Source organism: Felis catus, chromosome X (genome assembly GCF_018350175.1).
Source record: "Felis catus isolate Fca126 chromosome X, F.catus_Fca126_mat1.0, whole genome shotgun sequence".
Lineage (NCBI taxonomy): Eukaryota > Metazoa > Chordata > Mammalia > Carnivora > Felidae > Felis > Felis catus.
The window spans coordinates 96577750-96593182 of record NC_058386.1 but is presented as its reverse complement, the minus strand read 5'-3'; the positions used below and the strand labels follow the sequence as shown (position 1 = coordinate 96593182).

The window sequence follows — 15433 nt, the reverse complement described above, 5'->3', positions numbered from 1 at the left end:
GGCGCAGTCGGTTAAGCATCCGACTTCAGCCAGGTCACGATCTCGCGGTCCGTGAGTTCGAGCCCCGCGTCAGGCTCTGGGCTGATGGCTCAGAGCCTGGAGCCTGTTTCCGATTCTGTGTCTCCCTCTCTCTCTGCCCCTCCCCCGTTCATGCTCTGTCTCTCTCTGTCCCAAAAATAAATAAACGTTGAAAAAAAAAATAAAAAAAAATAAAAAAGAAGAAACAGTTCCTGTTTCGGGAACTCAGATTTTCTGATAGTAAAATTGGACCCCCCTGTCCTATATCTACCATATTTTCACAGACCCAGGTAAAAGGAAAGGGACGGCAACTTCCATGCCGAACATTCAGAGTCTGTGATCAAGGACTTAGAGAAGTTAAGTGAATAAAGCCCCAACTAAGAAGGCAAGCCTGGAGAGCCTGGGTGGCTCAGTTGGTTAAGTGCCCGACTCTTGATATCATCTCAGGTCATGATCTCACAGTTCATGAGTTCGAGCCCCGCATCGGGCTCCGTGCTGACAGTGTGGAGCCTGCTTGGGATTCTCTCTCTCTGCCCCTCCCCAGCTTGTGCTCTCTCTTTCAAAATAAATAGATAGATGGGGGCGCCTGGGTGGCTCAGTCGGTTAAGCATCCAACTTCGGCTTCAGTCATGACCTCACGGTCCTTGGGTTTGAGCCCCGCATCGGGCTGTGCGGACAGCTGGAGCCTGGAGCCTGCTTCGGATTCTGTGTCTCCCTCTCTCTCTGCCCCTCCCCTGCTCGTGCTCTCTCTATCTCAAAATAAATAAATTAATTTTTTAAAATTATATTTAAAAAAAGGAAGGCAAGCCTGAGGCGCTGACAATAATTGCCAAGTCTTGCTTTTTGTCTTGCTTGCCAACTATCCGCTCAATACAGATTGCAAAAACAGTCCTCAAATTTCAAAGTTTAACCTGTTGAATTGGCATCTGTTAATCTCTCTGTACAATAATTTCACAAGTACCTGCTCCAAGTAACTCTGAAAAAGGAAAAAGAAAAACACAGAAAGAAAGAAAACCTTCTTTCAGTCTCCTAATGCAGTTGTGGAAACGCTTCCTAACGCGATATGGGAAAAAAGCGTAGGTCCAAAATGAATCACTTGTTTAAACGTTCAGTATATGGGGCGCCTGGGCGGCTCCGTCGGTTGAGCGTCCGACTTCGGCTCAGGTCATGATCTCACAGCTCGTGAGTTCGAGCCCCGCGTCGGGCTCTGTGCTGACAGCTCGGAGCCTGGAGCCTGCTTCCGATTCTGCGTCTCCCTCTCTCTCTGCCCCTCCCCTGCTCATGCCCTGTTTCTCTCTGTCTCAAAAAAATAAATGAAAACATTAAAAAAAATTAAAAAAAAAATAAACGTTCAGTATAAAATAAGCCTTCCAGACCTGAAGCCTACAGCATGCCCTAGGCTTTGAAGGCTATGAATTCATGTTATGGAACAAGGTTTCACTTTTCATTTCAAACCAACTACACTGAAGCGCCTGGGTGGCTCCATCGGTTCAGCGTCTGACTTTGGCTCAGGTCATGATCTCGCCGTTCATGGGTTCGAGCCCCGCATCGGGCTCTGGGCTGACAGCTTAGACAGAGCCTGGAGCCTGCTTCGGGTTCTGTGTCTCCCCCTGCCCCTCTCTCTGCCCCTCCCCGGCTCCTGCTCTGTGTCTCTCTCTCCCTCTCTCACAAATATATAAACATTAAAAAAATAACCTCACTGCATGAAGCATTATCTTGCTTCATTTGCCAGGGGGTAGCTGGATTGTAGAAAAAGTTGGGGTGTCTATTCTGAGTCCCACAAAGCTTACCCTAATGGAAGATCTGGGGCTGTGAGTGGGGCTTCATCTCTTCAAGAAGAAAAAAAGGAAGGACTGACCTGACCTACCCCCCCCCCCCCGCCAGGCCTCCAATCCTCATGTTTCCCCCACCCCCTCCCACAGGCTTGTTAAAAGCACAATTCAAATTGGAAGTGAAAGAGAGGCCACATTAGGAGTCAGCCCCCCAAAGAACCGCTCCCTCCGTCCTCTTCCAGTAGAATTCAGTTGTGAACTCTCTTGGCATCAGAGACAAGGAAAACCTTTGACTCTCAGCATTATCCTGATTTCACGGTGGCTCTGCCCTGTGGTCTAGAACGTATCCCCGGTCTAACTTTTGCTATTCAGCTTTACCATTTGGCTCTTAGACTTAACAGGGTTTCCCTTAAGAAAGCTTCCCTCACACACAAAAAGGGTCTTTTCTCGCAGGTTCGGAACTTTTCCTTCCTGCCAGTGTGTGCGCTCACTGGTCAGAGAAGGCGCTTTTTCAGAACGCAAGAAAACTGGGTTTTAACCAACGGTACTTTATAAGCATTCAGAGAATAGCGAGGTCCCACCGCGAATTTCTGCACAGTTCTCTGGCGGCGTTAAGGGAAAGGCAAAAGCCTTCCTACAATCTGGAGAGAAGCAAGCATATGCTTCAGCCTTCTCCTCGTAAGCAGTGGCAGGAAAACCGTCAACCTAAATTTGGAACCTACTCCGTTTTCACCATAAAGAAAAGAAAAAAAAAAAACCCAAAACGGTTTGCCTTTGAAAGTTCTCACTCACTGATTTGGAAGCTCTCTTGAAATAACTTGCTACTAATGTTAGTAACTTTTTTTTTTTTTGAGAAGGCGGTGGGGGGTGGGGGGTGCAGAGAGAGAAGGGGACAGGGGATCCGAAGCAGGCTCTGCGCTGACGGCAGCGAGCCCGATGCGGGACTCGAACTCACGAACCATGAGATCATGGCCTGAGCTGAACTCAGATGCTCAGCCGACTGAGCCACCCAGGCACCCAATATTATTAAATTTTTCTTTTATTGTTTTACCTGTTTTTTTGTTTTTTTATGTTTTATTTATTTCTGAGAGAGAGAGAGAAAGCGCGCAAGCACATGCCTGGAGGAGGGACAGAGAGACAGGAGGACAGAGGATCTGAAGCCGGCTCTGCCCTGACCCCAGCAAGCCTGATGCAGGGCTCGAACTCACAAACCGCGAGATCATGACCTGAGCCGAAGTCGGACCCTCAACCGACTGAGCCACCCAGGTACTCCACATTCTACCGGTTTCTTACCACAACCTGCCAGGTAGACAAGGAAAATACCATCACTTCAACTTCATACATGGAGAAACAGCCTCAGAGGCTTAATAAAGTTCAGCCATCTACATGTAGTGGCAGAATCAGGATTCAAATCCAGGTATCCCAACTCTGGATTCTCCTTTTAGCAGTGTTCTCCAAATTCAACTCGTTCACACACAATCTTCAGGACTTTGGCACACCTTCTGCACTATCCTATACTTCATATTTTTCTTCAAATCGCATCTCTCCTTCATTGAAATATTTATTCAAACAGTAAGCCGTATGCCACCCCCATGAAGGAAAATAAATCCGTATTTTTCTAGTCTCTAATACAATAAAATTTTTTCTGGATTTCTTTTTTTTAAAGGAAACTCTAGCCCCTACGTGGGGCTTGAGCTTGAACTCACGACCCGAGATCAAGAGTCACATGCTCTACCGACTGAGCCAGCCAGGTGTCCCACTCATAAAATAAAATTTAAAATATCAATCTTTGTAGTACGGTTTGGGACACAGTACACTTTCCCAGGCTTACTTAGGACCAAATCTGAATAGACTTCCATGTTGTAAACCCTAAAACTGTAAAGAAATGTATGATTCCCCAACCTGAGATGACTTTCTGATTTCTAACATAGAAAGAAAGAACAGGAAAGAAAGGAAATTCATCAATACAAATTTGGTTACCGTCTACTTCCTGGTCCAAAGAGAGGAAACAACGGCTCCTTATTGGGTGTCACTGACAGCATTAACCACTTAGATTTTATGATTTTGTGGTGCTTCCCTCTACATCTACTATATGAGGTGACTGACCTTGCATCATCTTAACTATGTATGTATCATTATAAAACCATGCTTGTAATCCTAAAATAAATACGTAAATATATATACGTGCATGTATCTATTCGACCATCCAACCGCTCATGTACTTGTTTTAACTGACGTGAAATTAACATACAAAGTTATATCAGTTTCAGGTGTACAACATAGTGATTCGACAATTGCAGACATTAGTCAGTATGGTCACCATCTGTCACCACACAATGTTATTATACTATTATCGACTATATTCCCTATGCTGTACCTTTCATCGTTAAGAGCTCACGTCACTAGCAAGCCTCTTTATATTATCATTAGAAACGTAACCACATAATTTCCATTTTATTTAAAAAGCAATGAGAATTGCATAATATATCTCTGTCTACTATGTGAAATCAGCCTGGGTTGCTTCTGCTTAGATATTACACCAAAGGTCATTAGTTTCCTGGTAAATCTTTTACTTCAGCAACCAGTTCTCCTTAAGAATTCTAAGAATGTAATGTCTCTTCTGCAAGTCTTCTGGCTTCCCAGAATCCCTCCTGTAGCACACTGGGAGGGAGACCAGAAAGCTTAGCAGCGGAGTACTGGGCGAATTCAAAACCCATTACCACCACTAACCACCCCACTCTCCGAGGTTAAGCTTCAGCGCAAGAAGGAGCACAGATAACAGCAACTAGTTTAGGAAATACAATGACTTAGCCCAAAAGTCAGAAGCCCATTTCCACGGCACTGTGATCACACTACTGTTTCGATGGCATCTGAACATCTTCTTCTTGGGACGCCTGGGTGGCTCAGTCGGTTAAGCATCCGACTCTTGGTTTCGGTTCAGGTCATGATCTCACGGTTTCGGGAAATAGAGCCCGGCATCGGGCTCTGCGCTGGCAGCGAGGAGCCCGCTTGGGATTCTCTCTCTCTTCCTCTCTCTGCAACCACCCCCCACTCGCGCTGTCTCTGTCTCTCTCAAAATAAATAAATAAACTTAAAAAAAAATGAACAGGTACACCTGGGTGGCTCGGTCACTTAAGCGTCCGGCTTTGGCTCAGGTCATGATCTCACGGTTCGTGAGTTCGAGCCCCGCGTCGGGCTCTGTGCTGACAGCTCGGAGCCTGGAGCGTGCTTCAGATTCTGTGTCTCCCTCTCTCTACCCTTCCCCCGCTCGCTCGCTCTCTCTCTCTCTCTCTCTCTCTCTGTCTCTTCTTCAAAAAAAGTAACTAAACATTAAGAAAAATATTTTTTAAATGAACATATTCTTCTCGAAAACAATCTCAGGCAAGAAGAACCTACTCAAAAAGAGGGCATTAGTCAATGAATCTCTCCTTCCCATCCTTCCTCTATCTCCCTCCCTCTGGAATTTCTCCAGATTCCCCCCCCCCCACCAAGGCTTTCAGCTCCCCTTTTGTTTGAGACACTGGTAGCAGAGTCTGGAGTGCTTTCTCCACAGAGAATATCTTAAAATAACACTTTGCACTCAAAATGGCCACTGGGGGCATGTAACTTCCGGCAATGCAGAAAAGAAAAGTGAGTTTGCGATATACCAGTTATCGGGTCCCCTGCCAAGGTCCAGGCCCTGTGCTAGCACCTGGTAATGCAGAGATGAAAAAGAACCAGACCCTGCCCTTGAGAAGTTCACCGTTTAGCAGTGGTGGGCGGGGGGAGGGGCGATAGACCCAAGACGTTCAAGTTGATCGCAGAGGCTGTTGTAATTGAAACCCCGCTTGGCTTCCGTGCATCTGTCATACCCTCCGACAGCCCCATCTTCCAACAAAGCAACTGCACAAGTGTTTTTGCACACTCAAGCGTGCAAGCCTATATATTTATATTCGAATCCATCAGAAGAATTTCCCTGTGTGGGTGGATGTGGTCTCCGACGGTTTCCTCTGGTCTTCTACTTCTGTTGATAAACTCTGTAAGGTCAGAGACTGGGTAACCGTCAACGGTGGTGCGCGAGGATGAGCGGCGGGCAAAAGAGAAGTGACAACGTGCCACCGACGGAGACTAGAGATCTCTGGGGGGCCCCCACAAAGGCCCCAAGGAACCACGTTTGTGACAAATGTTTTCGTAAGGTTCGAAGAGGGGGTTTGACTTTTTTATGACCTTGTCTTTCCGAAATCACACGATTACCTTTTCCCAGCACATCTCTTGCCCTCTTTCCCAAAAGGGACTGCAAGTACCGAAGAAGCTCTGTATTAACATAATCTGACAACGATGCTGGGGGAGGGAAGGCCATCCTTCCAGTTAGCGCGACGCAGCTTGGCAAAACAGACATGAACATATTTTAATGAAGATTGTTTTTCAGGGCAAATCTTGGCACAAAAACCCACATACAAACTGCATTCAAGACACCGACCTTTCTTAAAGCAGACGACTAAGGGAAGATTTGTCACTTTTCACGAGACCATGGGGCCGTGCTTATCCCTAGTCCACACCTTGGTTCGCGTCACTCCTGCCCAACCTCCAACCTCTCTTGCCTACAGCCCTTACTGCCTTTACCAACCACTGGTGGCGTTCACTCACATATAGCGCGGAACTGCTTTGTGGGCGCTTTGATTATTTGTCTCCTTGGCAAGATCACAAACACCTAGAAGGCGGAACCACGCCTCGTACTTTCTCTGTCACTTACACTGAGCATGACCGTATACCAAGTGAAGCCTTTTCTATCCAAAACCCTGCAAGGGAGGTTCTTTTATTATGCCCATTTTACAGATGAGGAGAATGGGGGCTCAGGCAGGTCCAGGGTCGCACATTGGCGAGACAGGATTCAAACCTATTATCCAATGGAGCCCAGAACCGGCGCCCTTCCCCACGACACACATCGTAAACCTACGTGCGGCGAACTTAACAAAAACAACACACCTCCCCACCGAGCTTCATTTCCTTGGACAGGCTTTGCGTTTGAGGATTCGCTAAAGCGTACTCAAACTATGCGATCATTTTTACCAAAGGGCGATCTTGCCTTCTCGTCACCTGGATGATGCCGAGCAAGACGGGCTTAGAGAGCCGGCCAGGTAATTGGATAAGGAGTTTTGCATTTCCGAGCCGCTGCTCCCAATTTAGCATCTGCCATCCATGAGCAGGGATTTAGCACCTCAGGTCTTTTACTTGGGGGAAAGGAATTGGCAGATCCAACGTCAAGAGGGTAAGAATCAAATTACAAAAAAAGAACAGTAAGACATTGACCGAGAGCCTTGAGAACTACAAAGCCAGAAGCTTCTGTGGTTCATGAGGGATAACCAGCTGAATGATACAAAGAGACCGATGCTGCGTGTATGCCTTCCAAGCCCAAATGGCAGCACACGAGGAAAGCTATACCACTCTCAGAATGAATTTCCAGAGCTCGGCTTTAATTTAGGAACAACTTAACGTGCTAAGAATCGGCAAAGTGAGACTTTAAAGGTATTTAGATCCAACAGAGAAACACTGAGGAAAACGAAAACTCATTTCCCCCCCCTTTTTAGAGTTTCTGCATAGGGAGAACTCGCACATACCCAGCACCCCCCAGCTCCAAAGGTTATTAACTTATGGCCATTCTTGTTTAACCTCTACTCTGGACGTGTCCCTGCTCTCCCCCCACTCTCCCTACTTCCTGACGCGGGGCTCGAACTCACGAACCGTGAGATCACGACCTGAGCCAAGATCAGGAGTCAGACACTTAACCGACTGAGCCAGCCAGGCGCCTGAGGGAGGAAACCTTTCTAAATGTCAAATTACTTCCCTTTTCCAAGTCTATTTAGCTATTTATATAAACTCAAGAACTATTTTTAAAAACCTACAAAGAATTTACATAATTTTTAATAACGAAATAAGTCTGTATATATACTATATGATTACTTCAAACTCCATTAACAAGTGTTTTTCATTACAGCCAACTCAAATACTATGCAAATAATCTAGATTATCTCCAAATGAATAAACAGGATTTCAAAATAGTCTATCTTCCCCATAACTTCATTAAAAAAAATTTTTTTAATGTTTATTTATTTTTGAGACAGAGAGAGAGAGAGACAGAGCATGAATGGGGGGGGGGGGGAGGGTCAGAGAGAGACGGAGACGCAGAATCCGAAGCAGGCTCCAGGCTCTGAGCTGTCAGCACAGAGCCCGACGCGGGGCTCGAACTCACGGACTGCGAGATCATGACCTGAGCCGAAGTTGGACGCTTAACCGATTGAGCCACCCAGGCGGCCCCCTCCATAACTTCACTTTAACCACTAATCCTAAATTTATTCCACTGGTTGGCTGACAGGAAAACTGATTTGAATTCAATCACCCCTGACTTCTTGTGTTCACTTTGTGCTAAGAAGCATTTAAATGACTCAAAGACAAAAAGAGGTAAAAATGAAGAGAAAGGCTTGAAAAAATTGAGTGGCAAAGTATCTTTTTAAAACAAGAAGTGCCTTTTGTTTCTGTTCTTTAGCAAGCCTCGGTTGACGGGGAAAATGGGCCTTCGTTGTACAAAATGACTTTCCTTCTAGTAAATCAAAGAGTTCAACAAGTTCACAGGGGCAAGAAGAGTTATGGCAGAAAATCCATTCATGCAAGGAGAAATTAGATCGTCTTCATTCTGTGACCATCAACAAATATAACCTGCCTTGGATCTTGGTGCCCACTTCCAACTTAAAACAAAAAAGAAATATCCTTGACTTTTTCCTGAGTTTTATAAACACAAGTGTAACATATCTTGCATTCTTTTTTTTTTCTAACATTTTTAAAAATTTATTTTGAGAGAGAGAGAGAGAGCATGCAAGCAGGGGAGGGATAGAGAGAGAGGGAGAGAGAGAATCCCAAGCGGGCTCTATGCTGTCAGCAGAGAGCTCGACGTGGGGCTCGATCCCAAGAACTGTGAGCCGGTGACCTGAGCTGAAACAGACTGAGCCACTCAACTGACTGAGCCCCTCAGGCACCCCGCTGTGAAAGGTTTTCTGAAGGTCTTAAGTAAATAACCTTGAGATGATAAGAAATGTTCTGGGGCACCTGGGTGGCTCAGTCGGTTAAGCATCCGACTTCAGCTCAGGTCATGATCTCACTGGTCGTGAGTTCGAGCCCTGCGTCGGGCCCTGTGCTGACAGCTCGGAGCCTGGAGCCTGCTTCAGACTCTGTGTCTCCCTCTCTCTCTGCCCCTCCCCTGCTCATGCTCTGTCTGTCTGTCTCAAAAATAAAACCATTAAAAAACAAAAAAAAGAAATGTTCTAGAATTGATCGTGGTAATGGTCGCACATATGTGTGAGTGCACTAAGAGCCTTGAAAATATACACTTTTTTCCCCCACTGTTGATATTTTTTGTAATTTTGTAGGTGTTTTCTCCTATGCATATTGTAAATAGTTGCGATCCACCACACACATGGGATAGTTATTTCATGTAAAATTTGTGTCCCACATTTTCACTTCACATCGTTGCCTGAGCATTTTCCACGTCACTTAAAAGTATTGCAAAGCAGAATTCTCATAACTGCAAAATATTCAGGCGATTCACCTAGTGTTGGGCACTTACGTTTTTAAACATTTGTTTGTTGATAGTTTTTTTTTTTCTTTCTCTGTCATTTTTTTGAGTACAGTTGACATACAATGTTATGTTATTTTCAGGTATACAACACAGTGATTTGACAAGATTATACCGTATGCTACGTTCACCGCAAGTGTGGTTACCATCTGTCCCCAAACAACACTATTATAATATCATTGACTATGTTCCCTGTGCTGTGACTTTTATTCCCATGACTTAGTCGTTCCATAACTGAAAGCCTGTACCTCCCAGTCTCCTTCTCCCATTTTGCCTAACCCCCACCCTGAACTACACATTTTAAATGGGTAAGTTGTATGGTATGTGAATTGTATCTGAACAAAGCTATTAAGAAAGCGAGGGGTGCCTGGCCGGCTCGGTAAAGCATGTGGCTCTTGGTCTTGGGGTCGTGAGTTCAAGTCCCGTGTTGGGCATGGAGCCTACTTAAAGTTTTTTGTTTTGTTTTTTTTTTTTTAATTAAAAAAACAAGGGCGCCTGGTTGGCTCAGTCGGTCGAGCGCCCAACTTCAGCTCAGGTCACGATCTGGCGAATCACGAGTTCAAGCCCCGCGTCGGGCTCTGTGCTGACGGCTCGGAGCCCGGAGCCTGCTTCCGATTCTGTGTCTCCCTCGCTCTCTCTGCCCCTCCCCCGCTCGTGCTCTGTCTCTCAAAAATAAACAAAAAACATTAAAAAAAAAATTACCAAAAAAGTTTTAAAAAGAAAAGTAGAAGAGAAAAAAATAACATACCCAGTTTCAGTTCCTCATACCTAAAAAAATCCCTCCAATATTTGGTAAGAGATGAGTTCCCAGTACACCCACCATGTTGCTCCCTATTAGAAAATGGTTAAGTGTCAATGTGTGGGGATCTTACACTCCGGCCATAGATTCCTCCGACTGGCCCGTTGCAGAAGTGAGGCTAGCTGCCCCACCACGCCCTGAGGGCTCTTCTGGAACTCTTACGCACAGAAATACAAGACACACAGCTTCGTCCTATACAGTCACTGAGCATCAACTGCGTGCCAGACAATGGGTTACAAAGGTGGGCAAGATGTGGGTCCTGCCCTTCCATGAACTCACAGGCTTGGGGAAAAGACAGACCCCTTGAAACAGAGTTAAAATACAACAGGGCAGAGGCTCGGACGGGCGACACAGAGACTGCTGTGGGGCTACAAGGAAGGGAGAGAGGAATTCCACTGGGGAAGGGGGCTCAGAAAGGAGGAAGCATGTGCACTCAGCCTCGAAGCACCGAATAAAAATGCCCGTGGCGGACAAGATGAATAAAGGCATCACGGGCAAAGAAGAGAGCATAAGCAGGGGCACCCGGGGGGGCTCAGTCAGTTAAGCGTCTGACTCTTGGTTTCGGCTCAGGTCATGATCTTGCGGTTTATGAGTTCGAGTCCCACATCGGGCTCCACGCTGCCAGGCGGAAGCCTGCCTGCGTTTCTCCCGCTCTGCCCCTCCCCTGCTTGTGCTCACGTGCTCTCTCTCTCTCTCTCTCTCTCTCAAAATAAATAAATAAACCTGGGGCGCCTGACTTCGGCTCAGGTCACGATCTCGCGGTCTGTGAGTTCGAGCCCCGCGTCGGGCTCTGGGCTGATGGCTCAGAGCCTGGAGCCTGTTTCCGATTCTGTGTCTCCCTCTCTCTCTGCCCCTCCCCCATTCGTGCTCTGTCTCTCTCTGTCCCAAAAATAAATAAACGTTAAAAGTAAATAAATAAATAAATAAATAAACTTAAAAATTCTTTTAATAAGAATAAAAAAAAAAGAAGAGAAGGTGAATAAATAGCACGGAGGAATAAAAGCACGTGTTCAGCGAGTCTGGGGACGGACAGAACGGGGAGAAATGGCAGAGATGGGCTGGAAAGGAACGTTTCTGAAGGGCCATGTGCGCCAAGGCAATGAATTGGACTGTTTCCTGGTGTAGGTGATGGGGAGCCAACAGAGGTCCTGAAGCCGGGGAATGACACGAACAGATGTTTTACTCATATTTATGCACGGAAAGCCAGAAGGTCAGCGCTAATGGAAATTAATCCATAAAATGACAGCATAGGCTGAAAATTTGCCCCATTGTCTACATTTTCCAGGAGCAATACACTGAATTATGGAAAACTACTCATTAGAGCTGCATACAAAACTATTAAGGAAAATAAAGAGAGAGTTCTATTTATGCAAAGACATTTTCCCTTAGAGAGAGAAATGCTTACAAGACGTCTTCCTCCCGTGGCAGGCATCAAATTAGCCTAAACATTTCATTTTGACAAAAAAATCAGCTGCCAATCTGCACTTAATTTGTTCCCAACACCTTTTCAATGGCTAAAATTTGATCCAAACAGAAGTTGGATCACAGTACTCCTTTGTTTAAACCCCTTCAGGGGTGCCTGGGTGGCTCAGTCGGTTAAGCGTCCGACTTCGGCTCAGGTCATGATCTCGTGGTCTGTGGGTTTGAGCCCCGCGTCGAGCTCTGTGCTGACAGCTCAGAGCCTGGAGCCTGCTTTGGATTCGGTGTCTCCCTCTCTCTCTGCCCCTCCCCTGCTCACACACTCTCTCTGTGTCTCTCTTAAAAACAAACATTAAAAAATTTTAAATAAACATTAATGTCCTCTTTTGTCTCTCCCCCGACTAGAATTAAAGGTCCGTGCTTAGGGGCGCCTGGGTGGCTCATTTGGTTAAGCGTCTAACTCTTGGTTTTGACTCAGGTCATGATCTCATGGGTTTGAGCCCCGTGTCGGCCCCCCCCCCCCCGTTACTGCTTGGGATTCTGTCTCTCCCTCTCTCTCTGCCCCTCCCCTGCTCGCTCTCTCTGTCTCTCTCTCAAAATAAATTTTAAAAACTTAAAAAAAAATTTTAGGGGGCGCCTGGGTGGCTCAGTCGGTTGAGAGTCCGACTTCAGCTCAGGTCACGGTCTCACAGTTGGTGAGTTCGAGCCCCGCGTGGGGCTCTGTGCTAACAAACAGCTCACAGCCTGGAGGCTGCTTCAGATTCTGTGTCTCCCTCTCTCTCTCTCTCTCTCCCCCTCCCCTGCTCATGCTCTGTCTCTCTCTGTCTCTCAAAAATAAATAAACGTTAAAAGAAATTTTTTTAATTTTTAAAGAGCTCCGCGCTTAGTCTCATTCGTTGCTCTGTCCCCAGCACCCCAAAAGTATATCTTGAATGACTGAATGACAAACCACGAATCCATTAGCAATATCTTTCTAACCCTGAGCATTGAGATTTTCTGCCTCTTCCAATTTTTCATGACGTCAAACGCAATCTGCAAACTACTCACTGAAATACACACTTCTGAGCAGCTGTCCCAAGGAGCCCTGCTATTGAACACCTTAACATGAATCATCACTCATCACTTTCTCTTTGGGGAAACTCATAAGGTCATATATGAAATTTTCACGTACAAGGTGGCTCAGTCGGTTAAGCGTCCGACTTCGGCTCAGGTCACGATCTCACGGTTCGTGGGTTTCAGCCCCCACTTCCCCTGTGAGCAGAGGGTACCCACAGGTGTATTCTCTAGCTTCCTCCCCTAAAGCCATGTGACACAGGCCCAGAAGAAGCACTAGCAAGAAGCACACCCCCACGCTCTTAATGGAGTGCCCCCATTTTGCAATGCCAACCCTCAGCCCACGCAAGAGCCACCGTTGAGCCCTCAGACTTAGAACAACCTTGTCTCCACGGACCTGTACCCACAGCATGTGGCAGAACCACCATCATCATGACAAAGCTATGTCTTTCCTAGGAAAGACTCCCTGTACCTTCCCCCCACCACCCCTGCCGTCCATTCTTCAACCACACTAGCATAACCCTCGCCCATCCAGTCAATAGGACAGTGCATTCCCGTCTTGCTTTCATTTTCAATTCAACCTGGACCCCGTGGCCAAGAGCCCCCTCACTAACCCCTTGTCATTCAAAACGACATCCAGGGCCAGTCCGCAATCCTGGATCAAACCCCCTGCTTATTTTTCTTTGCTGCTGGAGAAAATCCTGACTCGGAGTTCAGGGGCTTCATTTACAGGGATACAAATCCTCGCCTAGGCTGGGTTCTCAGCCCCACCCTCAAGGCTTTGACTGACTGCCTGTTAGCTCCCTGTGACCCCCAGAACAGACACGTGAGGTTTCACGAATGGAAAATCCCCTCTCTCACACAGTGGCGTCTTGGTGGATTTGCAAAGCCTGACGCAAGGGCTCTCCTACTTAAACAGATGTCCCCACACTGATGTGAATGCACATATAACTCCACATCATTCCACATTTTTTGGCAGTCAACCCCTTTCGGGGTGCCACTTTCTCCATTCCTAAATAGGCTCCTAATCTGGGGTCTTAAGTGATCCTTGGATGGGATGTGAAACTCTGAAATTACATGGAAAACGCTATACATACATTTCTGTAGGAAAAGGTTCCAAGAGCTTTCAGAATCTCCAAAGTATAACCCAAGAAAGGTTAAGAGACACTGCCTTCCTCATCAAGATAAAAAGCTTCTGCACAGCAAAGGAAATCATCAATGAAACTAAAAGGCAACTGACGAAATGGGAGAAGATATTTGCAAATGACATCTTGGATAAAGGGTTAGTATCCAAAATCTATAAAGAACTCACCAAACTCCACACCGGAAAAACAAATAATCCAGTGAAGAAATGGGCAGAAGACATGAATAGACACTTTTCCAAAGAAGACATCCAGATGGCCAACAGACACATGAAAAGATGTTGAACAATGCTCATCATCAGGGAAATACAAATCAAAACCACACTGAGATACCACCTCACACCGGTTGGAGTGGCTGAAATTAACAACTCAGGAAACGACAGATGTTGGTGAGGATGTGGAGAAAGGGGAACCCTCTTGCACTGTTGGTGGGAATGGAAACTGGTACAGCTTCTCTGGAAAATGGTGTGGAGGTTCCTCAAAAAATTAAAAACAGAACTACCCTACGACCCAGCAGTAGCACTACTAAGAATTTACCCAAAGGATACAGGAGTGCTGACTCACAGGGGCACATGTATCCCAATGTTTATAGCAGTGCTTTCAACAATAGCCAAATTATGGAAAGAGCCCAAATGTCCATTAACTGATGAATGGATAAAGAAGATGTGGTTTATGTATACAATGGAATACTACTTGCCAATGAGAAAGATAAAATCATACCATTTACAACAATGTGGGTGGAACTGGAAGGTACTATGCTGAGTGAAATAGGTCAGTCAGAGAAAGACATATATCATATGTTTTCACTCATATGTGGAAGTTGAGAAACTTAACAGAAGACCATGGGGAAGGATAGGAAAAAAATGGTTACCAACAATGAACAACTCAGGAAACTACAGATGTGGATAAAGGGGAACCCTCTTGCACTGTTGGTGGGAATGCAAACTGGTGCAGCGACTCTGGAAAACAGTGTGGAGGGTCCTCAAAAAATTAAAAAGAGACCTAGCCTATGACCCAGCAATAGCACTGCTAGGAATTTACCCAAGGGATACAGGAGTGCCGATGCATAGGGGGCACGTGTACCCCAATGTTTATAGCAGAGCTTTCAACGATAGCCAAATCATGGAAAGAGCCTAAATGTCCATCGAGTGACGATTGGATAAAGATGTGGTTTATATATACAATGGAATACTACTTGGCAATGAGAAAGAATGAAATCGGGCCATTTGCAGCAACATGGATGGAAATGGAAGGTATTATGCTGAGTGAAATAAGTCAGTCAGACAAAGACAGATACCATATATCTTCACTCAAATGGAGATCTTGAGACACTTAACAGAAGACCATGGGGTAGGGGAAGGGGAAAAAATAGTTACAGAGAGGGACGGAGCCCAACCATAAGAGACTCTTAGATACACAGAGAACAAACTGAGGGTTGATGGGGGTGGGAGGCGGGGGGGGGGGGGGGCAGAGAAAGTGGGTTGGGATGAGCACTGGGTGTTGTATGTAAGTGAGGAATCGCGGGAATCTACTCCCGAAGCCAAGAGCACATTGTCTACGCTGTATGTTAGCTACCTTGACAACAAAAAATAATTAATTAATTAAAAATAAAAAATAAAAAAAA

General features: G+C 45.9%; 1 protein-coding gene across 4 annotated transcripts in view; it reads right to left on the bottom strand.

Moving 5' to 3' along the window:
* The window catches only part of DOCK11 (dedicator of cytokinesis 11), a 199805-nt gene that overhangs the window by 152923 nt on the left and 31449 nt on the right, over positions 1-15433 (bottom strand). The window lies entirely within an intron of this gene.